This window comes from Panicum virgatum, chromosome 3N, assembly GCF_016808335.1.
Source record: "Panicum virgatum strain AP13 chromosome 3N, P.virgatum_v5, whole genome shotgun sequence".
In the NCBI taxonomy this organism is placed as follows: domain Eukaryota; kingdom Viridiplantae; phylum Streptophyta; class Magnoliopsida; order Poales; family Poaceae; genus Panicum; species Panicum virgatum.
The window spans coordinates 45,560,249-45,585,942 of NC_053147.1; the positions used below are offsets into that span (position 1 = coordinate 45,560,249).

The window sequence follows — 25,694 nt, forward strand, 5'->3', positions numbered from 1 at the left end:
GTCAAATCGGCCGGTTACCAGTCAAACCGGCCGGTTACCAGCCAAACCGATCGGTATACCAGTCAAACCGGCCGGTATACCGGTACGAATCGGTTGAACTGGGAAGTTTGAATTCAAATTTGGATTTGACCGATTCCGACCGGTAACCGGCCAAACCGGACCGGTATACCGGAACCGGAGGCCGGCGGTTACCGGTCACCGGTCGGATAATTAAACCCTGACCCGAATACGTACTCGGGCTTCTGAATTCCAGAACTCAAATTTTATCTAAAAAGAATTAAAGATCTGACCCAAAATTTAAACAGCCCAATACTAGTAATATTTATCCACCTACTTTCCAAATTCAAACCCGTGAAACGCATCCAACTATCGATATACGGCTAACCAAATTCAGCTAGACAGAGGACACAGTTCATTATCTCCCCATCTCGCAAGAAAGAGAGACTCACGGGATGTTTGAACAACTCCCTTGCCCAATGGCAGTTGGGCCCCGCGCCAGCTCACTGCCGAAGGAGCCCAACAACCCCACGCACCGCCACGGTGGGCCGTCCAGGTCAGTGAGCCGCACGCGCCTCGCGCTGCCTCCTGCCATCGCCGCAAGGGAAGGGAAAAGATATTGATACTTGTGATTAGCCGGCCGATAAGACGATAACTCCGCTCTTGTCTGTTTACTGGAGACTAGGTTCGTGCCCGTGCGTTGCTACGGGCAAAACAAATATTGAATCTCATGATGTCATGAAAAGGACCTAAATAACACAACATATAAGGAAAATAAATATATTTCACAGAATATGCTTTGTACTTTGTGGGAGATCATTCAAACAGCTGATTTATAATGTAATGTCAAATACACTTATCATGATTCTAGACTGAGTATCAATAAAAAGGCCGACACAATTAGCAATGCACTCCTTAAACAATAGTCTTTTAGAACTGATGACCAAATATAGAAAAATATAGATATCACACATAATATTTAGGAACACCAACATTGCCACGCCATAGTTGTCCCAACTCACAACTTATGAAACCAACATATTGAACCAAGCCATTTAGGTATGCCTTATAAGTGTAAGAAATTCGACCCTTACTTGACAACAAATGAAAGCTTGAAACTTGGCGTGAATCTGCAAGAACCAACTGCATTATATAAGAAAGGGGTCTATTTAGGAGAACAAAAGATGCAATCATATTATATCAAGAATGTTACCTTGAAAACTATGTGCAGATGCAGGAAAGGAAGGGCAATTTACAAGGCAATGGCAAGAGGATTGTTCATTAACTAAGGACCACCAAATAATGTGAGTAATACAAACTGAACTATAAACAACTACCATCAGTTCGCGGGTCCAAATTATGCATCGATAAGAATAAGAATTTTAACGAATTACTTGCATCATACCTAGCAAGATAGAATAGTTTTGAGCACTGTAGAGAAAGAAGGTTATTAGCAACCAATCATAGTTAATGTGAAAAATTGTAAAGTCTTACTTGCAGGTTTAGTGTCCTCAAAGGAGACAGGAAAGACAGCAGCCTTGAATGGAGGAAAAGAAACTGAACAAACTAAAAATATTATGGTTTTGCAATTTACATCAAGGAGAGGACTTCATACAAAAGATCATGGTCTTGATTGGTTTAAAAGGATATGTTCAACAGAATATCATGAAAGTTGACCTAGAAAGTGATTATGTGATTAATTTAAGCTAGTCGCGACATGAACCACAGGTCACCAAATTGTCAGAATTAGGAATTGGAAACTAACTTTGATATTAGTCTAGTGTTGTTTTCTCAAATGTACTGCAAAACTGTTAAAGATCATATCACATTGAGTAGACACATCAGTTTATTTATCCTAGTGGAAGAGTAACACTTGTTCAACCCTCCCTCTCTAACAATAGGAAATCGCCAGGAAAAAATTTAAATAGATTGTTGCAGGATCCTTCATATATATTCTTCTAGTTAGATCCATGTCTACTTCATCTTCAGAATTCACTGAATGACAATTTATTGCCATCATACTTCTATTTTGTACTGAGCTAATGCAATCGGTCTTGCTTTACTAACAGACTGAAGCTCAGTACTACTCTTAATTCTGAATCCGCTATTTTTCTTTCTTTAGCTATTATTAACTAAGAGGTCATCACTTAAGCTATTTGCACTGACTTGGTTATTTATATTTGAGGTTGATTCTGTAATCAGAAAGAATACGTCAAATTTATTTGCATGACAGACTGAAGCTCAGTACTACTCTTAACTCTGAATCAGTTATTTTGCTTTCCTTAGCTATTATTAACTAAGAGCTCATCATCTAAGCTATTTGCACTGATTTAGTTATTTATAAGTGAGATTAATTCTGTCATCAGAAATAATACGTCAAATTTATTTGCATGGCCTTCTAAACTTAATTAGGGAAGAAAAGCTTTGATTCTATCACAACATGGCAATCAATATCATGAGGTACGGTCTCACCTGGTCTCACCGCTGCTCCAGGTTAGCATGCTACCAGCTGCAGCCTCCTCGTTAGCAGTAGAATAGACATTTACTAATATAAATAGAAAAAATGAGCAAATAACACTGCTGATTATATAAGTGATAAGATCATAATTTAAGGCTCTAATGGATCTTTTTCCATTTACTAACCTCAAGTTTTTTTCTATTCACTTAATGCCATGAACATGAGAAAATATAGGGACTCAAGCAGTAGAGGTATGGTTTAAATAAACATCGAACAACAAGGAATGAAGGCAAACACACTGTTAGATGCAAAAGCTCCATCAAGCTTATTTTTTACTACGAGATCATCCATATTCACTTTGCAGCCATAGCAAAAGATCCACTATGTGCTTCTAGCATGTCCACCGGAACTGCAAACAACAGGAGAATTAAAGCAATGTCCAAGAACAATTTTGGAGGTCCCCATTAAATATCGATGCAAGGTGGCTACGCAAGAATTGACCTAATAGAAGTTGACATATGCCTACCAGAACACTGCAATAATGAAAATAATTTTATAGCATGTTACGAGCGGCAGGCACTGCACCATGTAATTAGTCATTGAACAATTTCTAGATCGTGTTCGCTGAAGCCACAAATTCACCTCCTAATGTGCTCATTGTAGCAGACAATTTCATGTCAAATCCACAATTGAATATCAATCGGTACTCCTATTTAGGCAACTAACCAGCACTAACTTCAAGCTAAAGCTAGTTATCCCCCTCTCTTTAGGATCTGGCATATATCAACAATGCAACACTTGCCCCTCGAACAGGAATGCCATTCAGATGATTGCGCCGAGGGTGTGGGAAAAACAAGGAGAGGGAGGCGTCTTTGTATTGGCTCCTCGTATCAGAATGAATTGCAAATATAGAAATTACCTTAACACCACGATGCAGGGTAGTGAAGACGCCCAGTCCAAGCAGCACGTCCATGCCTTCGCCCCACTCGTTGCGCTTCCGCACCGCCGCGCCGGTCACCGCGCATCCCCGCTCGCCTGGAAGAGGTGAGGCCCGGCACCGCTGCCGCGACGCAGATCCGTACGCCCCGCCACCGCACCGCAGATCCGCCCACCCCGCCGTAGATCCGCACTCCCCGACGCCGCTGCTTGACAGCTCGGCCGCTGCGTGCCCCGCGCCGCTCGGCGGGGAGGCCTAGCAGGAGGGGAGGGAGGTAGGGGAGGAGAGGGGAAGGGAGGTGAGGAAGGTGGGGAAGTAGAGGGGAAGGGAAAGGAAGGGAGGGAGGCGGGGGAGGAGAGGAGCAGCGTGGGAGAGGGCGCCGGCGGTGGTGTGGAAGGAGCTGTGGGGGAGGAGACAGGAGAGGGGAGGGGAGGGATACGGCCAGGCGGGGTTTTTTACATTTTTACATTATAATTATAAGGAATTATAAGAAAGGTCACTCGCTGCTTTAGCACTCTTAAACGGGCTCCTACAGATTTAGTATTACTGTAACTGGAAATCTTATGTTTTTATCACTTTTGCATATGTGATAAAACACGGCGGCAGCCCACGTTGACGCCCGGTCAGCAAGGTGAGGCGAAATGTCCTTTGTGCCCCCGCCCCTTTGTTCATGTGCCCGTGACCCCGGTCCAGCCCGTTGACCGCTCCCACTCTCCTCACCCCCCCCCCCCCTCTCGCTATCCCGCCGCCGCCGACGCCTTTCTTCCCCACTGCACCGCCGCCGCCGCCTCTCCCGTCCCGCCGCCCCCAGCGCAACGGCGGCCTTTGGCTCTTGCCATGGTGACCGCAATTCAATTCCGCTGCGACTAAGGGAAAGGTACGTGTGCTTGTTTCCTCATGGCCACCCGCAGCGATTAGGGTTAGGTTTTGCGGGATCTCAGGTTTTGCTGCTTTTTTGATTTCTTGTTTCTCGGTTCAGGCATGTGATGTAATAGGTCGCCATCTCTCGTGGCCGCAATGGATCCTGGTGATTGCCCTCCCTGTTGAGTTCTTAAGCTCCACCCAATGAAAGTGTCTACTATATAGAATATGCAAAAAGGTGAAGTTTATATTTAAAACAAGAAAAATGAATGATGACAAGCACAATTAAAAAATAACAATGATAGTTAGTAATGTTCATTTGCTTAGCTACCTTGTTCTCTAAATTTACAATATAATATGCATAATTATTTTCTTTTTTTAATGGACAGTTTAGTTTCCCAAGTTAGAATATACAAAAGCAATTTACATGGTGTGGGACTAAAAACTCTACTACAAATGTCCCTTCCATTTTGCTCCTAGACAAGTCTTGACAATTAAATGATATGGATTTCTAGTTTGATGGCTATGGTAAGCTGAAATAAAGTAGGTGAAATGTGACAATCGTTCAAGCAGGATTTAACAGAGGTATGTATTACAAAGCACTAACGAAAGGCATACCGTTCATGTATCCTAAAACAAGGATTTGAAGTAGGACAGACACCATAGTTAACAATACGATGAAGATCTATATGTTCACTACATCAGCATAAGTAAATGATGATCGATAAACTGCATGTCAAATGCCTTGAGCACAAAATTACTTACAGCATACTTGTTGGAACCTATTTGCCTTTTTCGAACACCCTGAAGTAGTACAGCAGCGCGGCTCCAAATATCAGCTCAGGGGTCGACGAGAAAGCAAACAACGAGGTGATAAGCCTCCATACACTCAGCCTTTCATAAACATTCATTCTGCATTGAATAGGGATGATGAGCCAATTAGCTACATATTATGGTACTACAGTCCCTATACTCATCTAGGCTCTAGCCAATTGCAATTGAAATAAGGACAAGTGCATGGATAATTCTGCTAGACACGTATTTTCAGAAACAAAAGAGCTAAACACACATATACAACGAACAAGGAATTTCCAGGGTTTTAAATCACTGGTCCAGGTAAGAAATATGAACACAGCATAACGCACACAAGGGTCTATGCGACTATGCCTACCCTGGACCACGGCAATATGAATACGGGATGCTCACACACGATTCACAATTTATGTTCATACGGGAAAAAAAGTGTGTTAAGATGAGACAGCACATGCTTCCACCTAAATTAAACTGCAATATAGTTGATATAGTATATAGTGGCATGAAAAAGGAGAAAAACACAAAACACTGATCTAAGACACTAGACGCAATTCACAATTTTCATGATATTACAGTGGAAAGAGAAGATATTCAGGGTATTCAAACCTGCTCGGCGCTCCAGCCTCCTCGGTGGGGCGATAGTACGGCATCGACGCAGATCCGACAGACGGGGTGGAGGACGCCACTGCGGTTGGAGAGGCTCCGCAGATCGCACACTGGGGAGGTGGGGCCCGCGGCTCGCACGCAGCCTGTTATGGCAAGTGGGCCGGCCACAGGCCTAGGCCACAAGTACTGCGCGTGAACAGTACCGCGGTACTGTAGCGCCAACATATTAGGGTTTAGGATAAAGATTAGATTACTTAAGGGTCAAGTTTGTTAGGCGCCTTGTCTATAAAAGGCTGCTAGGAGTCTTAGGGTTAGGCAAGCAGAAAATAGATCAAGAGTGCATCTCAGAGCCTCCTGCGGGAGGGCGAATAGCCGATTTATCCTGCTGTTCTAGTATTCGATAATCAGTCCACATCAACTTGGTATTCAGAGCTTTTGATCCTGCGACATTTGCTTCCGCCGCTGCCGCCAAAATTCCCACCCAATCCCACCCAGATTGCATCTGTACGCCCCCTCCTCAGATTGCATCTACTCATCGACAAGCCATGGAAGCAAACACCGCAGCCCCCAAGATCCGCATTCCGACCTTCGATGGCAGTACTGATCCACTGCTCTGGTTGCACCGCTGCAACCAGTGCTTGGACGCCTAGGAGACACCGGAGTTCCTGAAGGTACGGACTATTTCTTTCAAGATAACAGGCCCAGCACTACGGTGGTTCGACGAGATCGAGAGGACCATCGGCGTACCTACATGGCCGGAGTTCACTGGCGCGGTCCGCCGATGATTTGCTTCGGCTCCGACATGTGCACCCCCGCCGGCTGAATTCAATGGGGTGTCGCTGCCGGCGTCTTCATCTCCCACCATCGCCGAGATCCTCGCCAAGTACTCCTGTGCATCTTCTCCGTCATACACTACGGCCACAACAACAGGGGTGGCTGCTGCTACATCTCCATCGACGGCCGTGACATTAGCAACAGCAGCTGCGCCGCCAGCATCGCCTCTTGGACCGCCGCCGACCGCGCCTTCTCCGCCTGCACCAGTGCCGCCCACGCCGTCGGCGCCAACCCCATCTCCACCGGGGGCCCGACGGTGATGCCCCAGCCGTTGCCCGCGCCATCGACACCAGTTGCTCCGACCGCCGTCGTCGATCCGCTTGTGGGACGGGATCAGCAGCCCCTGCCCATCCTAGATTCGTCGCCGCCAGCCCATCGCCGTCAATCGAAGCTTTCCTCGTCGGCGTGGATCCTCGACAGCGACGACTCCACCATTCGGGATCGGGCTGCCCTACCCGTCACGGTGCTGTCTGCGCTCCTCCTCGGGCCGTCCATCGCGGCGTCCGTCGCACATCGCGGGGGATACCTCACCGCCGGTCGGGCCCCCGTCCATGGCTGCCCACCCCATCTGCGGCCGCCCGCGCGCCGTCCGCGCTCCTCCGTCGGTGGCCACACGCACGTTGTCCGCGTGTGCCTCCGCCCGTACACAGCCGCCCACGCGTCCGCGTGCGCCTTCGACCTTCCGCAGCCGTTCGTCCACCTGTTGCCGCCCGTCGGCAGCTCTCCAGGGCCACAGATTGGGGCCGCCCGCCGCTCCGTGGCTACGCTCGTCTCGGCGCACGAGCGTCCCGCTGGTCTGTCAGCGGGCTCTCTTGGCCGCCGGGAGTCTGCCCCTTGGCCGGCCGGATTCGCCTCTGGCCCTGCCGGGCGTTCGCCGCTGCGGGTGTTCGTCTCGGTTCCCTACCTACGGGGATTCGGTTCCCGGCAGGATCCACCTCACCACCAGCGGTCCCTGTACAGTCAGGCCACGACGGCGAGGCCCAGGAGGAGCTGCTACGGGAGACCGCGCTTCCAGTCTTTCGCGGCGCTTCACCCAGCAGTCGTGCCTCTCTCAGCCCTAGGGATGCGCATGTTTCCGCCGGCGACCACCGCCACCGACTGCATCCTGATCGTCGCCTTCTTGCTCGCAAGGGAGGTACCACCGGCAGGTTGCGCCTCCATAGATGTGGTGGCGTTCACCGCTGCACTTCTCCATCCTCTACCCCAGGGAGGAGTGTGCTCTGGCCACCATACAGATGGCTGCACCAGGGACGACACCCTTCGCGTCCTTGTATTCGTGTGCCAGCGTCTTGCTGGTCCGGCCGTGGGCCCCTTGTGCTCCATCACCCGCTTGGAGTCCCTCGCCAGAGCAACCAGTCTTCACCTCCAGGATTGCCCCATCGGCACCTCGGGAGGCTAACTGACTGGGATCAGCCCAGCTGCGACCTTCGGCGTCATTCAACTGCTCTCCACCAGCAACATTGGCTCCAGCCCAAAGTCATCCAGTCTGCGCCAAGTTCGTCAACTCCAGCTCGAGGACGAGCTGTTTTCGAGGGGTGGAGAAGCTCGAGGACGAGCTGTTTTCGAGGGGGTGGAGAAGTGTTATGGCAAGTGGGCCGGCCACAGGCCTAGGCCACAGTACTGTGCGTGAACAGTACCACAGGTACTGTAGTGCCGCCATATTAGGGTTTAGGATAAAGATTAGATTACTTAAGGGTCAAGTTTGTTAGGCGCCTTGTCTATAAAAGGCTGCTAGGAGTTCTAGCTAGGGTTAGGCAAGCAGAAAATAGATCAAGAGCAAGGTTCAAGAAATCGCGCTTAATCTTGAGATTACTCGCGCTTATGCGCTACGCGCCGGGTCAGCGCGTCGATTACCAGGTAATCGCGCAATTAATCGCTGGCCGCGCTTAATCGAGCGCGTAATCGCGCGAAACGCGCGCGTAAGCGAGCGGAAATTGTTCGCACAGTCACCGGCGGGCGGGGAAGCGGGAAGATTGGCGCGCGGGCGGGAAAGATTGGCGCGCGCGGCGGGAAAGATTGGCGCGCGCGCGGGGACAGCGCGCAGATCGGTGGCCGAGGATGGACCGGCGGCCGGGGACGTGCGTCCGGGCACGGCGTGGCTCGGCGGCGGCACGAAGTGGATCACCGACCGAAGGACGGAGGGAGAGGGATGGCACAGGGACCACCCGTCACGGAGATGATCGTCGTCCGGGGAGGGAGCGTCAACCATCAGCGACCGAAGGACGGAGGGAGAGGGATGGCACGGGGACCGCCCGTCACGGAGGGGATCGTCGTTCGGGGAGGGAGCGGCGAGCGGGGAGGGAGCAGCGACTGGGACGGAGGGAGAGGGACGGCGCGGGGGGAGGGGCCGTCGGACGGAACGAAGGCGATTGCGATGGAGTGATTGGGGGCTGATGATCGGACGGGGACGATGATTGATCGGGCGATCATCGACCGTCCGAGGACGGACGATGAAGCAGGGGGACTACGAAAAGAAACGTCACCCTTTTGCCTCTTTTTAGGGGTGTTTAGTTAGATGAAAATTTTTGGTACAAAGATCACATTAAATGTTTGACTAGATGTCGGGAGCGATTTTCGGGCACTAATTAAAAAACTAATTTTAGAGGCCTTTGACCGCATCATTAGCACATATGGATTACTATAGCACTTATGGCTAATCATGCACTAATCAGACTCAAAAGATTCGTCTCATCGCGTACATCTAAACTATGCAATTAGTTTTATTTTTTAACTACATTTAATGCTCCATACATGTGTCTAAAGGTGAGGCAAAAAATTTTGGGTGAAAATTTTTGGTAACTAAACGCGTTCTTAGTAGTAGATAGATAGATATATTAGAATCATGCCCGTGTGTTACTACGGGCAGAAAACATTATAGTACAACACAAAAATAAATATTATAAAATATTGAATATTACCAAACCACATTTATATGAAGTATAATGGTATATCACAAATAATTCGTCCAAATTGTATCACAAATGGAGATAATTATTATTAACCCAAAAAAGATAGCGAGGGGTCGATGACTAACACAATCAATTTTATATCTTTTCCTGTGATGTGCCTAAGATAGTGTTTGACGTCAGCAGGAAGTAGATTCCGGTACGCATTTACCTCATGTGCCAGAATATCAACTAAGAAGTTCCATCACATGCTCTCCGATCCTGTCCAAAAGTCATTTATATATTTATACTTAAATATTAAATATTAGCTCATGTAACATATTCAATTATTAAATTAAGCCTAAAATAAATACAACATATGGCTTTTAATCATAGGTATATAATAACCGTACAAATGGGCAGGGCCTGATTATTAAATGTCGCCATGTACTGTAGAATGAGATAATCACTTGAATGCCTGCATGAAAGGAGAGGTTATTCTTATTTATATCATACTATAAAATTATTACTTTAGAATAAGATACTAAAAATTATTTGTGGAAATGTTTCATAATTACATACCCATCAACGCCATTGGTTTCTAACAACCATTTTTTTTTCCTAAAAAGTGATAATATTTGCTTATGATTTTGTTGCTTTTGCCCGTTGCAACGCACGGGCATGTACCTAGTGAAGGATCAAAGATGTAATATCTGGTAGGTGTTTTTGGAGAACGGTGTCCCATGCAAGTTCCAGAATCAAAATATTTCACCAGCCTGCTTACATGTATGAAGTCATGAAAGAAAAATGAGAAGGGATAAGGCATGTTAGCTACAAAAATAATAACCGGAAGAAAATTATTTCCAGCGTCCCCAAGTATTCAAGGTCTAGTGTCAAAACTGTTTGGGTGTGGTTTTTCTAAAGCAGAGTCCTTTTGCACTGGCCATATCAGGCAGCTAATTCCACTGGATGTGGATGGACAATTTGAAGATCTGTTAACTGGTGTGTTAGATAAAAGAGAATGGCTATATAATGTTGTATTGTGTTACTTAGCAGAAGAAGATGATATGAGTGCCCTGAATCTACTCAAACAAATTCTGAAGGCTGGAGAGGATTCTGATCATCTCAAAGAACTTGCCCTAGCTTCAAGTGGCTGGAGTTGCAGAACTGTTGCTTGGTGTCGCGCTTTGTAATCAAGTTAGAAGTGTCTGAAACAGATAGAACGGCTTGGCAGTGTGAGGCACTGGAAGTGCTAGGGAAGGCCGGCAAGAAGATGCACAGGAAATATTCTAAAGTATTGTACAATCTCAGCCTTGAAAATGCCGAGCTGAAGAATAACCTGCTTCTTTTTATGCAATGAAGCTGGTGAAGCTTGGATCAGAGCTGAGGAGTTGCACTATCTTCTTTTAGCTCAAATACTGAGTGCTCAGAAGCACCGATGCTGAAATAATTGTTGGTGCTACTCTAGATCAGGCTGGCAAATGGATTCAAGGGGATCTCTTGCGAACCAAAGCCAGAATTCAGGCTGCACATGGACAATTCGGAGATGCAGTTGAGACATGCAGCAACTATTTACTGATCTTACACTGCAAAAAATTCAGAACTTCAGAATTACTGTCAGCGATGCTACACAATATCCAAGCTACAGTTTCTATCTCATCAGTATGCTTTACTGAACATCTGTCTCCATGCGACCACTGAAAAACGCAAAGACTGTCTCAAACAATTCTGAATTCTGAATGGCTAATTTGGTTCAGTCACAGGCAATTCTGAACGTGGTAATGGGAACATATTGTTCAGAAACAGGCAATCAGCTTAAACTATGATCTGGCAAGACATGGCAAAGAACTAAAAACTAAGAAAAGTAGCTCTGAGATGGTTCAAATATTTGCTCAAGAATTCCTCCGAAAAGCAAAGAAAATGCAGGGGAGCAAGGATTCAAAAACCTAGAGACTCTGCTGCTCAATTGTTTTCTCTTTCACTCATCAAAGTGGCCCTGCTGCAATTCGAATTTTTAAGCTGACACTCAACAATCCCTTTTCAACCTGAAACAAAGCCAAAATTTGTAAGATTTTGAGTCCAACTTAAGACAAAAATACTTATATGCAAAGTTCTCAACAATTAGTATTTAAGAACTCAAGGGTGATACCATATTGCAGAATGAGTGCACAATAACCCGATGAACATAACCATGGTTAGGCTATCGAAGTAACTCCACAAATCTGCAGCGATAAAAGTATGAAAATATTAGAAGCATTGAGATCAAACTTTTCATACAACAAAATTGGTTTGAGAAATAATTAATAAAGTTCGGAACCTTTACACTATGATGTTAGTACCAATGTTTTGGGATTCAAAAGCGAAAAAAATTTGGAGCCCACCGAAATGGACGAATTTCAGAAAATTCGGGCCGAATTTCAGAAAATTCGGGCCGAATTTCAGTTGAATGGACCGGTCAAACCATTTGAACTTCGTCCGAATTTTGACCAAACTTTTTACAACCAAAGCAACAGATATTTTTCGAGCGATTGCTTCAAAATAGATACTATAAGCATCAAGAGAGAATAAGAAAGATGATACTACATGCACCACAGTCCGCACAATAGTCCAGTTAACACATTTTAGAGTCCAATTGAGCCTAAGTGCCTAACAACATCAGAAGTTTTTATGGTACATAGTCCATATCCCCAATGCACCACAAATAGTCCAAGGTTCAAAATAATTACATCAAGGCTGGAGGAGGCCGTGGGCTGCGACGGCGGTTGTGCTGTACGCGGCGATGGCGTCCAGGCTCCGCTGTGGGCTGCTGCTGCTCGCGGCGACCAAACCTTACTGCTCAGGTTCCATTTTCGTTCATTCCAATGCTTGCTTTACTGCTTGCCTGGCCTCTGAATGAATTCTGCCTTGCGTGCTACTGATTAGTGATGGTGGTTGAGGTAACTACTTCCTGCTAGGTGCTTGCCTAGCTTCAGTGAGGCAGGCAATAATGCCGGGATCATACATCTAGGATACCTATTAATTCATAACTTGTTTCTTTTCAATGGCAGATTTTGTGTACAATCTTCAGAATTACTGTATGCTGCTCTGTCTGCCTGCAAGAACTTCCCCAGCATGTAATTCCGGTGAGGTTGCCGTCACCTCTGCACCGAACTCCTCGTGTCGATCTGGCGGAGTAGGGTTCTTGCAATTTGTCAGGTCTGAAGTTTTTCTAGCCAATTTGCTAAACTTGATTTGGATTCTTCTCGTTGTTAATGAGGCTGTTAGTTACTGAATCTTGATGATGTTCTTGGTATATTTTGGACCGAGATTACTGCTTTCGTTCAGATATTCTATTATTGTAGGCGGAGCAGTGATTCTGGGTCCTCAATTCTTGATCCTATGCATTTGGTTCGCCTTAAGGAGCAGCACTTATCATTCCTGTCATCCCCTGATCTGCAATTCCGCATTAGTTTAGTGAGCTCTTGAGTTCTTGTTATATCAAATACAAACTTGAATATTGCGTAGTGTCAGCTCCTATGCTCAAAGCAGTTTGTAGCTTGGAATTTTCTGTAGATATCAGTGAACTTGTTGCTGCATGTCAGATGTTAAGAAGATCATAGTATGAAAGTAGAAAATGTAACTGCCTATTGTGTAATTTTTTTTGAATCGACGTCACGCTCATTCCCATTGCATTAACGGAAATCCAAGTAGTTTAAGGAAATACAACAGGGAAAAGAAGCTAGGAAGAAGTGAATCTAGCTACCTAGATACCAGGCCTGCTGTTGTCCATCGCGACCTAATTTCTAATCATTTATTTTGGGCTTGCTGTTAAGTTTTATTCTATCAAGGATTAGTATTTGATCATATTTTGCACCAATAAATCCCTGCTCTGATTTACTTACATCATTTCTTGTTCCTTGCAGGGTGTACAATCTGAACCATCAATTTGGTATTTTTACTCAAGAAACTGAATTTCAAAATATTTTATTATGGATATATTTAATTAGGATAATACAAGCATGCCTGAAATCTGAGCAGCTGAATCTCTAGCTCTTCTGAAAAGCTGCTGCTATTCAGTAAGTTATAACCCTTACATTGTATTTAAAGCATTTCACTAGCTTTTCTGGAGGAAAGAGGCTTCACTTTCCTGATTTCATCACTATTTTTCCTCTGTTTTCATCTTGCTTATCAAGGAATCTATTCTTGAACTGTTGCCATAAGATTTGAGTAGCATTCTTTTTTATAAAATATATGAACTGTATTGAAAGTTTGCTCAAGCAGTACATGAAAGATTGCTATTGAATGATTGCTGAAGCATTCTTTTATAAACTTATTTGTTAAGCATTTTCCAGTGATGTAGGGTTGCAGAATACAGTTTGTTATAAACTTTACTGGCTTTAATGCCTTCATGGAATGTAACAGCACAGGATAGGATGTGATTTCTAATTTTTTTTCTGAAACAATGGTGCTCGAATAAAAAAATAGTGTGGTGTATTCTGTTGTAGCACCTAAACAGTTCAAACGATGGTTCCAATTAATTTGTTATTACTGTCCAATGCACATTCCTAGGCCAATCCATAAATTTAACCAGTTTAATTTTGTTTCCTTCAAAGGTTAGATAGAAAAAACATTGTTTAGTACTTTTACATGCACAAATTGCAAAAAGAACTGCAGATGAAATTATGAAAGAATTCGGACCATATAATCAAGTAGCACTTATGTAAAGAACTAGCTGAAAGGTTCAGCTAAAAAATAACAGTACAATAGAAACGAATAAGACAAATCTATTTGCATTCTATATTTGTGGAAGATGCCTTGTTTACTAACAGGCATTGGTGAGTTTCTTGTTTTTCCATGTTATTTTCTTAATAATATTTCGAGTAATATTGAGAGTTGTCCATCGCATCCTAATTTCTAATCATTTATTTTGGGCTTGCTGTTGAGTTCTATTCTATCTGGATTAGTATTTGATCATATTTTGCACCAATAAATCCCTGCTCTGATTTAATTACATCATTTCTTGTTCCTTGCAGGGTGTACAATCTGAACCATCAATTTGGTATTTTTCCTCAAGAAACTGAATTTCAAAATATTTTATTATGGATATATTTAATTGGGATAATACAAGCGTGCCTGAAATCTGAGCAGCTGAATCTCTAGCTCTTCTGAAAAGCTACTGCTATTCAGTAAGTATAAGTTATAACCCTTACATTCTACTTAAAGCGTTTCACTCCCCATCCATCCGCACCGCCACTCCCTCCCTAACCCAACGAGGCAGCGACCCCATCCCTCCCTTTCCATGGTAGATGCAGACCCGTTTCGATGCCTTCCTTCCAACCACGGCGTCCTGCCTGACCGGCTCAGTGCGCTGCCTCTCGCGACGCCGGACGCCACGGTGGCGCCCAAGCCCCCTGTGCCGGAGGCCATCTCGGAGAGCTCGAGTGCAAATTCCCATATTGCTGCAATTTGTTTGTTCTAGGGTCTGCTCTGATCGTGAATTGTAAAGGGGCTGGGGTTCCAGGCGGAGGGGCTCAAGGTGTTCAGGCATGCGGTGTCATACGAGTTCAACTCGAGGTCGGCAAGAAGGTCCTACCAGTGCGCCTGCTCGAGGACGTCAACCACTAGGACTTCATTGACATCCCCATCTTCCGCTCCCAGACCAACGCCGATGACACAATGCTCGCCGGGATCTAGAGGGTAGGGAAAGGGAGCATCGTCGAGCCCACCATGCCGCCCTTCCAGCTCGCCCGGCCCATGCAGCTCTGGGTCTAGGATGGCGACAATGTCAGGCTCCCCTTCCCAGTAAGTCCAGTATACCAGCTCTGGATCTGAAATAAGGATCATAATGTCTTAGTAAGGACAACTGATTAAGAGTTGAACTTGAATATTATTAAGACATCATATTGGAGAGGAGGATATTATTAAGCTGATATATGAGTCCAGAGGTGTAGCCGCTTGAAAGAAGTAGGATATGGAGGAGGCAGAGAAGGAGCATACATTCCTCCATGCTAAGCACTGCTCCCTATCCACCACCAGTGAAGTATGTCTGTTCCTCATCTATGGGCGAATTCAAAGAGATTTTCCCCATTCGTGCATATCAATATTGTTTCCTAGATGATTGATTTCTATGCAAGAAATTGCTTTTGCCCATCTACTAGATTTGATCTGAATCTTTATTTGTTGGCATTTTTTTGTGGTGGTCATCTATGCCAGGTTGTATCCTACACCAGGTTTAATATGCCAGGACGTGGATGTGAAGCATTTTTTTTCCTATTTTGCAGTGATCATTTCTTCACTATAAAGTGCAAAGTAAGATGCAGTTATAGATATATGATGATCTATATTGTACAAAAGGGAAAAAGATCTCGAATTTGGTTTTCTCTTGAGCACCAATGGCCACCAGAGGATCCTTGACATACAGAGGTATGTTATAACTGATGAACTGATGACATTTCACTTGGTCTCGTTTGTCTGCCCAACTGAATTTTCCGAGCAAATTAAATTATTACAACAGATTAGCCATTGTATATATTTGTATTCTTCTCTAGGACTTGTTGACAACTTGCTGTTGTTATGTAAGATATTTTGGGCCTAATGACACAGCTTGCATGCATGTCTTTTTAAATGGAGCTATTATGAGAATTTTTACCTTTAGGGCACAATGGCCATCTTACATATTCCTGATTGTGATTCATGAATTTTTGTCATCTGAACATACGAGAATTTCACACAACTGTTGTCCAGCTATTCTCTTTTTTCATTTCGCCAGATCAGAATGAAATGATGGTTGCTGCTTCTCTAATTAAATTTGATCCTAATATTGCCATCACCATTGCATAGTAAACCTGGCGAAGGATTTCCATCTAATCCGTGGCTCGGGTTCAGATACAGCAGTCTGATTCAAGAGTATCTCAAGTTTCATGTTCTATTTCCATCTGTTCACTTAGTTTTTGCATTTATACTTGAAAAATTAAGTTTCTAAGATTCTTGTAATAAGCCAACGCTAATCGTGGAGGATGATCTGATTCAATGAGTCGAACTGCGCATCTTGTTCCCCTCCGCATGTTCACCTGCGCTCGCACGCGATGCGGCATCGCAGCCGCGCGCTCGTCGCGGCTGCTCGTCCTCCTAGCGCCTTCCCCCACCGTGCGTCTTGTGCGGCGGCGGCTAGTCGCTGCGCGGCGTCTCCTGTGGCCTCCTATCCGAATTGGAAGCACATCGCTGGGAGCAGAGGCGGCGCCCTGTGGTCTCCTATCCGAATTGGAAGCAAATCGCCGGTACGTCCACTCTGGATCAAGGTTGTTCTTGTTCGCTGGTACGTCGGAATCGAAGTATTGGCTGACTCCGAGTCAAGTTTGTTCTTGTTCCCGACTCAGAATCAAGGTTGCTGGTTGTGTTGTTGTTCTTGTAATAAATAGCAAGAGTATCCTTTTTGCAGAGACATCTGAAAATTGTTGGGCTATATCCAGCGTGTTGTCGCCGAGACTTTCCTCGCCGTGGACGAAGTTGTCAGCTTTGCGTCCCCTCGTGCAGCACCTCTGCTGTCACCAGCAGCCAGTCCTCCTTCGGCGCGATGGCGGTGGATCTGACCCCGAGGCAGCCGAAGAAGACATACGGCGGCGAGGGCAGCGCCTACTACGAGTGGAGTCCCGCCGACCTGCCCATGCTCGGCGTCGCCTCCATCGGCGTGGCCAAGCTCTCGCTCGCCGTTGGCAGCCTCTCGCTACCCAGCTACTCCGACTCCGCCAAGGTCGCCTACGTGCTTCAAGGTACGCGCACCACCCGTTTCTCTGATCGGTCACTCGTAGTCTCGTAGTCACTCGTAGTCTCTGATCGGTCACTCGTAGTCTCGTAGTCTCGTGGATGATCCAAATAAAGATTGTCATGTTCCGCATGAGTGTCACCCTTATGCTTTTTAAACAAGTAAGAACGCCCCTCATGATGTTGCATTGGAGTAACGTTTTTTCTAACACAATAGGACAACTGGAGAAGTGCGGGCCACCTAACGTGCGGGCCGTGTTTAGATCAAAAAAATTTATATAATAAAAACGCCACATCATAAACTACTAAATAAAATTTATTTATAAAATATTTTGTACGAATGGATTGTAAATCGCAAGATGATTCTAATGAACTTATTTAATCCATGATTTGCAACAGTGATGCTATAGTAATTATCCGCTAATTATGAATTAATCATGAATTAATAAGCTCATTAGATTCATATCGTGATTTACCATTCATTCGTGCAAAAAAAATTATAAATAAATTTTATTAAATATTTCTAAAAAATAAGATTCCCTTTAAAAAATTTTTGTCAAAAAATCTACCAACTCTTGGTTTGTAGTTATACTGCTCGGCCGGCCGGCAACAATGAACTTGTCAGCTGCTCGGCACGCATCCAGAGAACAGAGGAGAAGTGCTGCGAAGCGAACCTACGGCTGCAGCCTGCAGGTCGGCGGTCACGGGGCTCCATCGACCATGTGTGCTGCAATGCACCCAACCAGATGCCAAAAACAGATCGGCCCCGCCTTCCTGGACCCGTCTCTGGCAGCCGGGCCCTGCTGAGCTGCTACTTATCATTCCTGTCGCCAGGTGAGAGCCACGTTGCCCTCCGGATGTCATAAATATATTTTCTATATATGGCCTCATAACTAACTGTATTCGCAATCTAGCTCTTTCTTTCTGGTTGACTTCCATCAACTTGAGAAGTCATCTCCAAGAGTTACTATGGGGGGAGCCACCTTCGGGTGACGAGCGAAGGTGCGGCACCCCAAAAGACCGAAGCCCTGGGGAGAGGTTGATCATGGCGCAGGCTGCGAAGCGAAGAGCCGCGAAGACCCAAGGTTCCGAAGGGTAACCCCTGGCGAGGTCCCCTTGGCGAAGGCTCACCGGCGAAGACATCAGGCGAAGGCGTACAACCGGAGGGACAAGCGATTCGGTAGATTAAGACCGGGCTCGAAGGCCTGGCACGAAGTCAGATGGCGAAGAACAAGGAAGTTACAGGAGGCCCACTTGTCATGACCAGCTGTAACCCACTACACTGATCCTTGTTGTGAGATTACGCTTGTACCCATGGAATATTCTGTAAATGTAGCAGTTAGGGGGCATTACGGGGAATATGCACCGGCGGGTAGTTGAACCACCGGCTATAAATACCCGCGTAACTGCCTGTGATGGGATATTGAATACAGAGTGGTTACACTTGTGCATTAATTTTCGTGCTGTTATTGTGGTTGTCATTTCTCTCTCGAGGCTTCGTCCTCGATGATCCGGGCTGTTGTGATACATCTTCGCCCCGAAGGGTATCTTACACCAATAGTTTTGGTGCCCACCCGCGGTTCGTTCCGAAGCGACCACATGGCAGCAAAAAAGAAACCCAACCCCGGCACTTCGAAAGAGGCCAATGCTTCGACCGAAGTCCAACCTTCGACGAACAACACCCTCGTCACAACGAATGGCAACAACAACAACGATGAAGACAATGGCGAAAACATCTCGGTCGACGATCTCGCCGAAGGAGAATTCGAGGTTGACCTAATGTGCACCGGTACCAAAAGAACAAGGAGGAATAGGCACCGGTTGGTGGCACCAACCGGTGCCTAATGTGCAGACAATAGCACCGGGTCTTGAGATGACCCGGTGCCGCCAGGTGCCCATGACAAAGGCACCGGTTGGTAACTTCAACCGGTGCCGATGCCTGGTGTTTGACACCGGTTGTTCTGCCTCGTCTTCGCCGTCCCCCTCCACTGCGTGCCGCCGCGCCGCCCTGTCCCCTGCGCCGACCAGGGCCCTCGACGTAAGCAATGGCGCCACCATGCACTGGCCCTTTTTCTTTTTTTTCCTTAATTATTTTATTTATATATTAGTATGATATATGTTTAGTGCTAGTAATTTATGTAGTATAAAATTTCTATTATTATTTAAATAGAAATCGAGGTAGTATATAATTTATGTAGTATATAATTTATGTATAGTGCTTTTAATATATGAATAATTCTTTTATTTATTTAAATAGAGAGTGAGTAATTCTTTCATTTAATTAAATAGAGAGTGAATAATACTTTTATTTATTTAAATAGAGAGTGAATAATTCTTATATTTATTTAAATAGAGAGTGAGTAATGCTTTTAAGGAAGCTTCCTGGAACCTGCTGGCCAAAATTGGAGGTCGGTGGCTGGGCCCACCAGTCGGCCGACAAATATGGCCAGCCGACCAGTGGGTCCCACCACTGGCCACCGCCTTTGGCCAGGAAGCTTCCTGGTGGATTCGATCGAGTCTTGCCATGTCCCTGAGCTTCTAGAATGTTGCTCTGGTGGGCCCTTTGATCCATGTGATGACACGTGTCGCGCTCTGATTCGTCGAACTTTTGTGGCTCGGATCATGGCGTGACATCTAGCTCTAATTTAAGCTCAATTTCACTTGCATGCACTCTCAAACCAATACTTGTGGAATTTATTAATAAATAATCCTAAGCTACCTTAAATTTCACTTTATTGTGTGGTTTTCATGCCGGAGTTAACGGTCAAAACAGGTTGAATTAGACCGTCAACAGTGGAGCAGTGGGCCACTCGGCCGACCATGGTGGTCGGCCGACACTCCATTGGGCCTACTGCCTCCAATCTTCTCTGGTGGGCTGCCACGTGTCTCCTAATGCTACTTCCACGTGCCTGGGCTTGAGATACATCGGTTTGATTCTGCATGTGGACCCTTTGATCCATGTGAGCCTGAATTCCGCACTCTGTTTGGTCGACGATTTTTTTTGTGGATCACAAGGCCCTCACAACCTGCATTTTAGTCCTTTTTCCAACATTGTGTAGTTTCTAAGAGTATAGTGGGTATTGACTTTATTTAAGATAAATATGCATATGAAATATTTAAACTCTAAAGATTTTATAATCAAATTGATGCTTGAAATTAGTCGCTAACAAGCGGCAACACCCACATTTTGTTGTTCTCGATCGTGATCGGGATACAACCATGATCTTCCACGATGAACCTCTTGAGAGAAAAACCATTGGGCTAGGGATTCTAGTTAGGCACTGACTCTGGAGTCAGAAGGAAAGGACTCTATAGATGAGCATGGCAGCTTCATCCTTGAATCACCATCACCATGCTCATTTAACACCCTTCCAGAGTCAGCCACACCTTGCTCCACGGATGCGTTCAAGGGCTACAACCACCAAAAGGCCCTCTCTGGCAAAATGTTTAGAAGGATGGTTGTAGACTCATATGTTTATCATATCCATTGTAAATTTCATGAATGCATTGTCACTAACCTTGCAGCTTTTGCACAATCGACAAATGGTGGTGATGGTGGGGACTACATCACGACTAATAGCTGTAGGTTGAAGACCCCATGGTCGAGCTTATGACCATAAACAAAGCACTACCGGCAGATAACCCAATTATCAAAAGAAAAACCTTCTCTTTAAAAAAGTGAATAATAATAAGAGCAAGTACATGTTTTCCGGATAGTATGCACCTTTGGGTATTCTTAGCCCTAACCATTGCAGGTTAAGATTAAGAAGAACAGGGGACATACGATGCCTGAGAACATGGGAGCTTCATCAACATCCTGGTACTTTTGTGATGGAGCAGAATCTGAAGGAGGAACCAACACCGCACATTTGATTTTGTGTCATAAGATACAAAGATCCAAGTGTGGGGGAGATTGGTGGGCACCTCACAATAAGGTCCATACATATCAAGGTTGGTGTTGGCTTAGTCTTGCCAAAAAAAAAGATAGAAAAAATATAGACAAAAGTGTAAAAAAGGGGAAAGGAGGAAAAACTGAAAAAAAGAGAAAAACAAGAGTGAAAAGAAATAGTGTAAAAAAAAGTGAAAAAAAGTGAGCAAGCAAGGGAGTGAGAGTGAGCTAGCGAGATCTACACAATACAAAAAGCTGCACGTATGCATACCTTCAAAAGGTGGCATTACACTCCAACAGAAAAACATTCCACCGCCTGGCTCCACCCAACCTTGCCGTCGCGCGCACTTGCAAAGCCTCTCCATAGTCCTCATCTGTTTCTGTCTTTGCATCGTGTTGCTCTAGCAGCCCTAGCTCACACGTACATCAGAGGAATGCTCCTCTTCTGGTCCGAGGCTTTGCTACTCCACTCCATTTGGCACCCGCTCGCACACACGAAAGGAGACGTATTTTGCGCCTCCAATCATCATGCCAATTGAGCATGTCACCAAGGCCTAGGGTTTCTACACACTAGCCGTGTGTGTGTGACCTATCCTTGCTGTCACCTGAGTCAGCATGGTCCATGTGCCCTCCTCTACTTCAGCTCGCATAAAAAATGGAGCCAACGCCAACCAAACATGACCATGCCACTACTGCACCATTGATAAGACATTCATCTTACATTCAGGCGGTAAGTGCACTCAGGTATGTAACCCCAAGTTTACCACTAGTTCACTCATATTTATCTCAATATGATTATAGCTTGATCTTACTAATGCATGCAACCTTTGCCTAATTTTTTTGGTATGCTCTGGCTTAAGCCTTGTGCTTAGGATCTTTAATCAAATAAGACTTGTGTCGAATTTGATTATTGAACTATTAGAGTTCATACTTTCATAGGTATTGGGTGTATATCTTTTGCGGACTAACCCATGCAAGAAAGACTTCAAATGGGTGGGTAAGTCCTCAAGCTAAAATTCATACTAGAGATGAACCAAGGCCCAGGATTGCACTTCAACAAAAACAACCAAAAAAATTGCACAATGTATGAAGGCGGCACAAATCACCTTTCAAGGTGCACCTTGAGTATATTGTCTAAATGCCCCTTTACGTTCATGCAGTTTGATCCCAGCCGTGTTTGAGTTTTGCTAAAAAGATAAAAATATGGTGAACAACAATAAAAAGAAATAAATACCCTTTAAAAAATCTCTCTTAAAAAATATTTATATTTAGAAATAAATGGCAAGCAGTCTTGGATCCATGCTTTTTGAGCCTTCGAATTTAACTTTCCTTAAGCATGGATGTGAACAACTAATCTCAAGGAAAATGATAAAATCCATTCAAATTTCTTTAAACATACCTCGAGTATTTGTTGTCCACTAACCTTTTGCAGGGAATAACAACCAAGAAGCAGCCTACAATAACCGAACACTCATACAACACTCCTTGGTTCCACGAGAAGACGGTTGCACGAGGAACTAAGAAGAACAAAATGCAATGGTTAAGCTTCATGAGGCAAAGCTTTGCATTTTCGTTCAATGATTGGTAAGTTCTGTCAGGTAAGAATCCCACACAACTCGTGCATCCTCATGTCATGTCTCCATCTTGCTAAGTTACCCATCAAGCCTAGTTTGCCATGAAAAAAATATAAAACAAAAATAAATAAAATAAAAAGAATATAAGTAAAAATAAATATTTATTCATTTAAATAAAATGTAGACTCCTAGTGATTCAAAACCGGCAGAGTCCCTGCTTGTTTCCACTTTGTTTTTCTTTTGAATAAAAGCATGTACAAGAATAAGTGTGGGGGAGATCTCTCCCCCAACATGACGCACAACACTAGCAGACTAGCTCCAAGAAACACGCCCAAGTCAGGACCCAGCAGGCCAACTAAGGTGACGGCCAACTCCCAAGGTCCACCCAGCCCTTGAGGAAGCATGTACAACCCTGCTTCATCATACTAGTTTGCACTCTAAACTCACACCTCCCTATTCAAATAAAAATTCAAATCTAAATTTTCAACTCTAAACTCTAATATAAATATGCAAAGAGGGGCCTTGCACTCCATGCACTTTCATGAATAAATTTGCATACTCTTTATTCCTTTCTTTCTCTCTGGTTCTTGTGAACGATAACATTCATAGTGAACCCATGCCATCTAAGTAATTGACTAATGTGATATGATTATTGTCGGCTCGGAAAATGGCCAACTATCAAACTACTCAATTGCTCGTTTGTTGTGCGCTTGATCGGATATGGTCTAGCACGCAAGGACTCGAGGAGTTAGACTGGTTCAGGCCGGAAGGTGCCCTATGTCCAGTATGGGGGTGGTGTTCTTGCTATATTGCTCTCGAGCCCAGGTGCTCAAAGTTCAGAGGGGAGCTTACAAGCCTTCAAGCGGTGTGTTCTCTTGGAGTCGAACCCCTTGGAGTCCAACCGTCTCCTACGTGGGGGTCTTCCCCTTTTATAGTTCAAGGTGGGGCCTCCTGTTTACATATATGTATCGTGGTGTCTTGGTTTCGCCCGAGGGTCCTTCATCTTTGTTAGTCGTCGGCCCCGCCCGGTCGGTCGGGAGTGGAGAGGCTTGTGTCAGGTTGGTTTTGGGTGACGGGTTGTCTAGCTGTTGTCCCGTCCCTGGTCAGTCGGGGTGGCTTCGCCACTCGGTCGGTCACTCGGAGGTCTTCTCCTATCCTGTCCGTCCGTACCAGCTCCTCCGTCCGTAGCGCTGCCATGCGTCCTTCCCTGCGTGGCTTCTGCCTGAAGGACGACACGCCCATTGAGGAGTGCCCTGCCGCGGTCAGGCGGTGCTGCCCTGTCACACCCACCGGCGTAATGGAGTGGTGTCTAGGAGAAGCCATTATTAAGGCGTGGGAGGCGGAGCTCGTTGATGCTCTCTCCCGTTGCGTCGTGCGGCCTGCACGGCCAACATTGTGCCCCTGTCAGGGGGTCCTGTGGATCACGCAGGCGTGGTGTGCGGAGGGAGTGGGCGACGTGTGACCCCGCACGAGGCCTGGCTTGACCAGCACGCCCGTCGTACGGGGCGGCATTTTTGGAGCGCACGGCCCGGGTCGCCTGTACGACACTGACCGGGGGTATCCTAGGTCGGGAGGCCTCCATGTGTCCTTGGAGGGCTGGCCTCTGGTTGTATTGGGTGCTGAGGAGCGGCAGTTTCCTGTACCGGTTCACGAGCTGCGCTGAAGTGAGCCCAACAGGATGTTGGGCCGTTACTACTTAAGGCAGGCCCATTAGGGACCCCGGGTTTATACCCCCATCAATTAGGTAAATGGAACCATGCTCTTCCTTGAAAAGTACTTGGGATTTCTTTTAAAAAAAAATGCAATAGCTTGCTTCCTCAAATTAATATAAATTCCTACCAAAGCCAAAGTTTGATATTCATGTTCAAACCTTGCAAATGTTGCTTGACTTTGCTTTGAGTTTTGTCAAATTCTTTGACCCTATTTAGAATCTTGTCATACTCTCATGATCAAGATCACGTACACTCCACAAATACACGCCGATTTCCACACGGGAAGTCGCGCAAAACATGACATCCATACACCTACAAAATAAACATGACATCTCTCTCCAAAACCATCATCAGAGATATGGGCTTTGCAAAAAGAAATAAGGAACATGCTCAAGAAAGCATGTTGAAGAAAAAAGAGAGAGAAGAGAAAAGATGCATACCCAAAGAAGGTATGCCATATGCTCTCGAGGCATGTCGAAATAAAAGATGCATACCCAAAGAAGGTATGTCACATGCTCTCAGGGCATGTCAAAAAAAAGAAGGAGAAAAAGAGGAAAAGATAGCCCATGTCTTAAAGGAAAACGAAAAAAGAGAGAGATGGTTCATGACAAGGAGCTTCATCCATCATCCACCAAAAATATCCACACACTCGCACATCTTGATCAAGGTGTATGACTTGTTTCTTCTTGGATCTTGATTTTGACTTAACAAAATAAGCAAAGCAAACATGCCACTTCACTACTACCCAGGGCTCCAGATAGATAAAGCCTGATTAATTGGTAGGGGAGGAAGGCAACAACTTTGCCTTGGTGAGGATTATACACATTTAAAATGAGTGACTCGAGAGAATAATTTGAGGAGCAAGACTTTGTCTTTGTTTTCAAAATTAAAAACCCAAATTTCCAAGTAGGAAGAGCTAGGAACCTGAAACCCGCATCATTCCATTCTTCAATTACACAAGAAAGCTTGGTAGCCACTCAAAAAGATTCACAAGGATTGGAAGAAGCTTGGAATAACTTGTATGCGGGTTACATTCAAGGAATGGCATCCATCTTAGTCCTCATAACTTTACTCGTGGACGAGCAAAGGGCTAAGTTTGGGAGTGTTGTTGATGATCCTTAAGTCATAAAATTAACCGTCAACTCCTGCAGTTTTCCATGACAGTCCAATCACCAAACTTAGTTATAGGGCTTATAGCTAATCCATTCCACGAGTTTTGGTGAATTGTGATTTGCAGGCATCCATAGCTACATTTCGGAAGACACACAAGTGAACACAAGAAGAAATGCACAGAAAATCGCAATCTAGATGTGTCACTTACAAAGAGGGCCCACAAATCAAAGCAAATGGGCGCACCAAGGCATATGCACACAATGGATAAGATCAGG

The 25,694-nt window shown here is 45.2% G+C and overlaps 3 long non-coding RNA genes across 4 annotated transcripts; 1 reads left to right on the top strand and 2 right to left on the bottom strand.

The window, feature by feature from the left end:
* Positions 1-802: 802 nt before the first annotated feature.
* On the bottom strand, positions 803-3,759 carry LOC120666004. The gene is made up of 2 exons (XR_005671501.1): positions 1,211-3,759; positions 803-1,127 (listed from the first exon to the last, which is right to left on the bottom strand). It is a non-coding gene; the product is annotated as an uncharacterized LOC120666004 (long non-coding RNA).
* A 7,379-nt stretch (positions 3,760-11,138) lies between these two features.
* Positions 11,139-11,663, bottom strand: LOC120663311. The gene is made up of 2 exons (XR_005670466.1): positions 11,541-11,663; positions 11,139-11,436 (listed from the first exon to the last, which is right to left on the bottom strand). It is a non-coding gene; the product is annotated as an uncharacterized LOC120663311 (long non-coding RNA).
* A 478-nt stretch (positions 11,664-12,141) lies between these two features.
* LOC120666005 lies at positions 12,142-16,024 on the top strand. Of its 2 annotated transcripts, XR_005671503.1 has the most exons (5): positions 12,142-12,231; positions 12,439-12,586; positions 13,294-13,446; positions 14,404-14,556; positions 14,677-16,024. It is a non-coding gene; the product is annotated as an uncharacterized LOC120666005 (long non-coding RNA). The 2 variants fall into 2 exon arrangements; XR_005671502.1 differs by having other exon boundaries at positions 12,189-12,586.
* Positions 16,025-25,694: the final 9,670 nt, after the last annotated feature.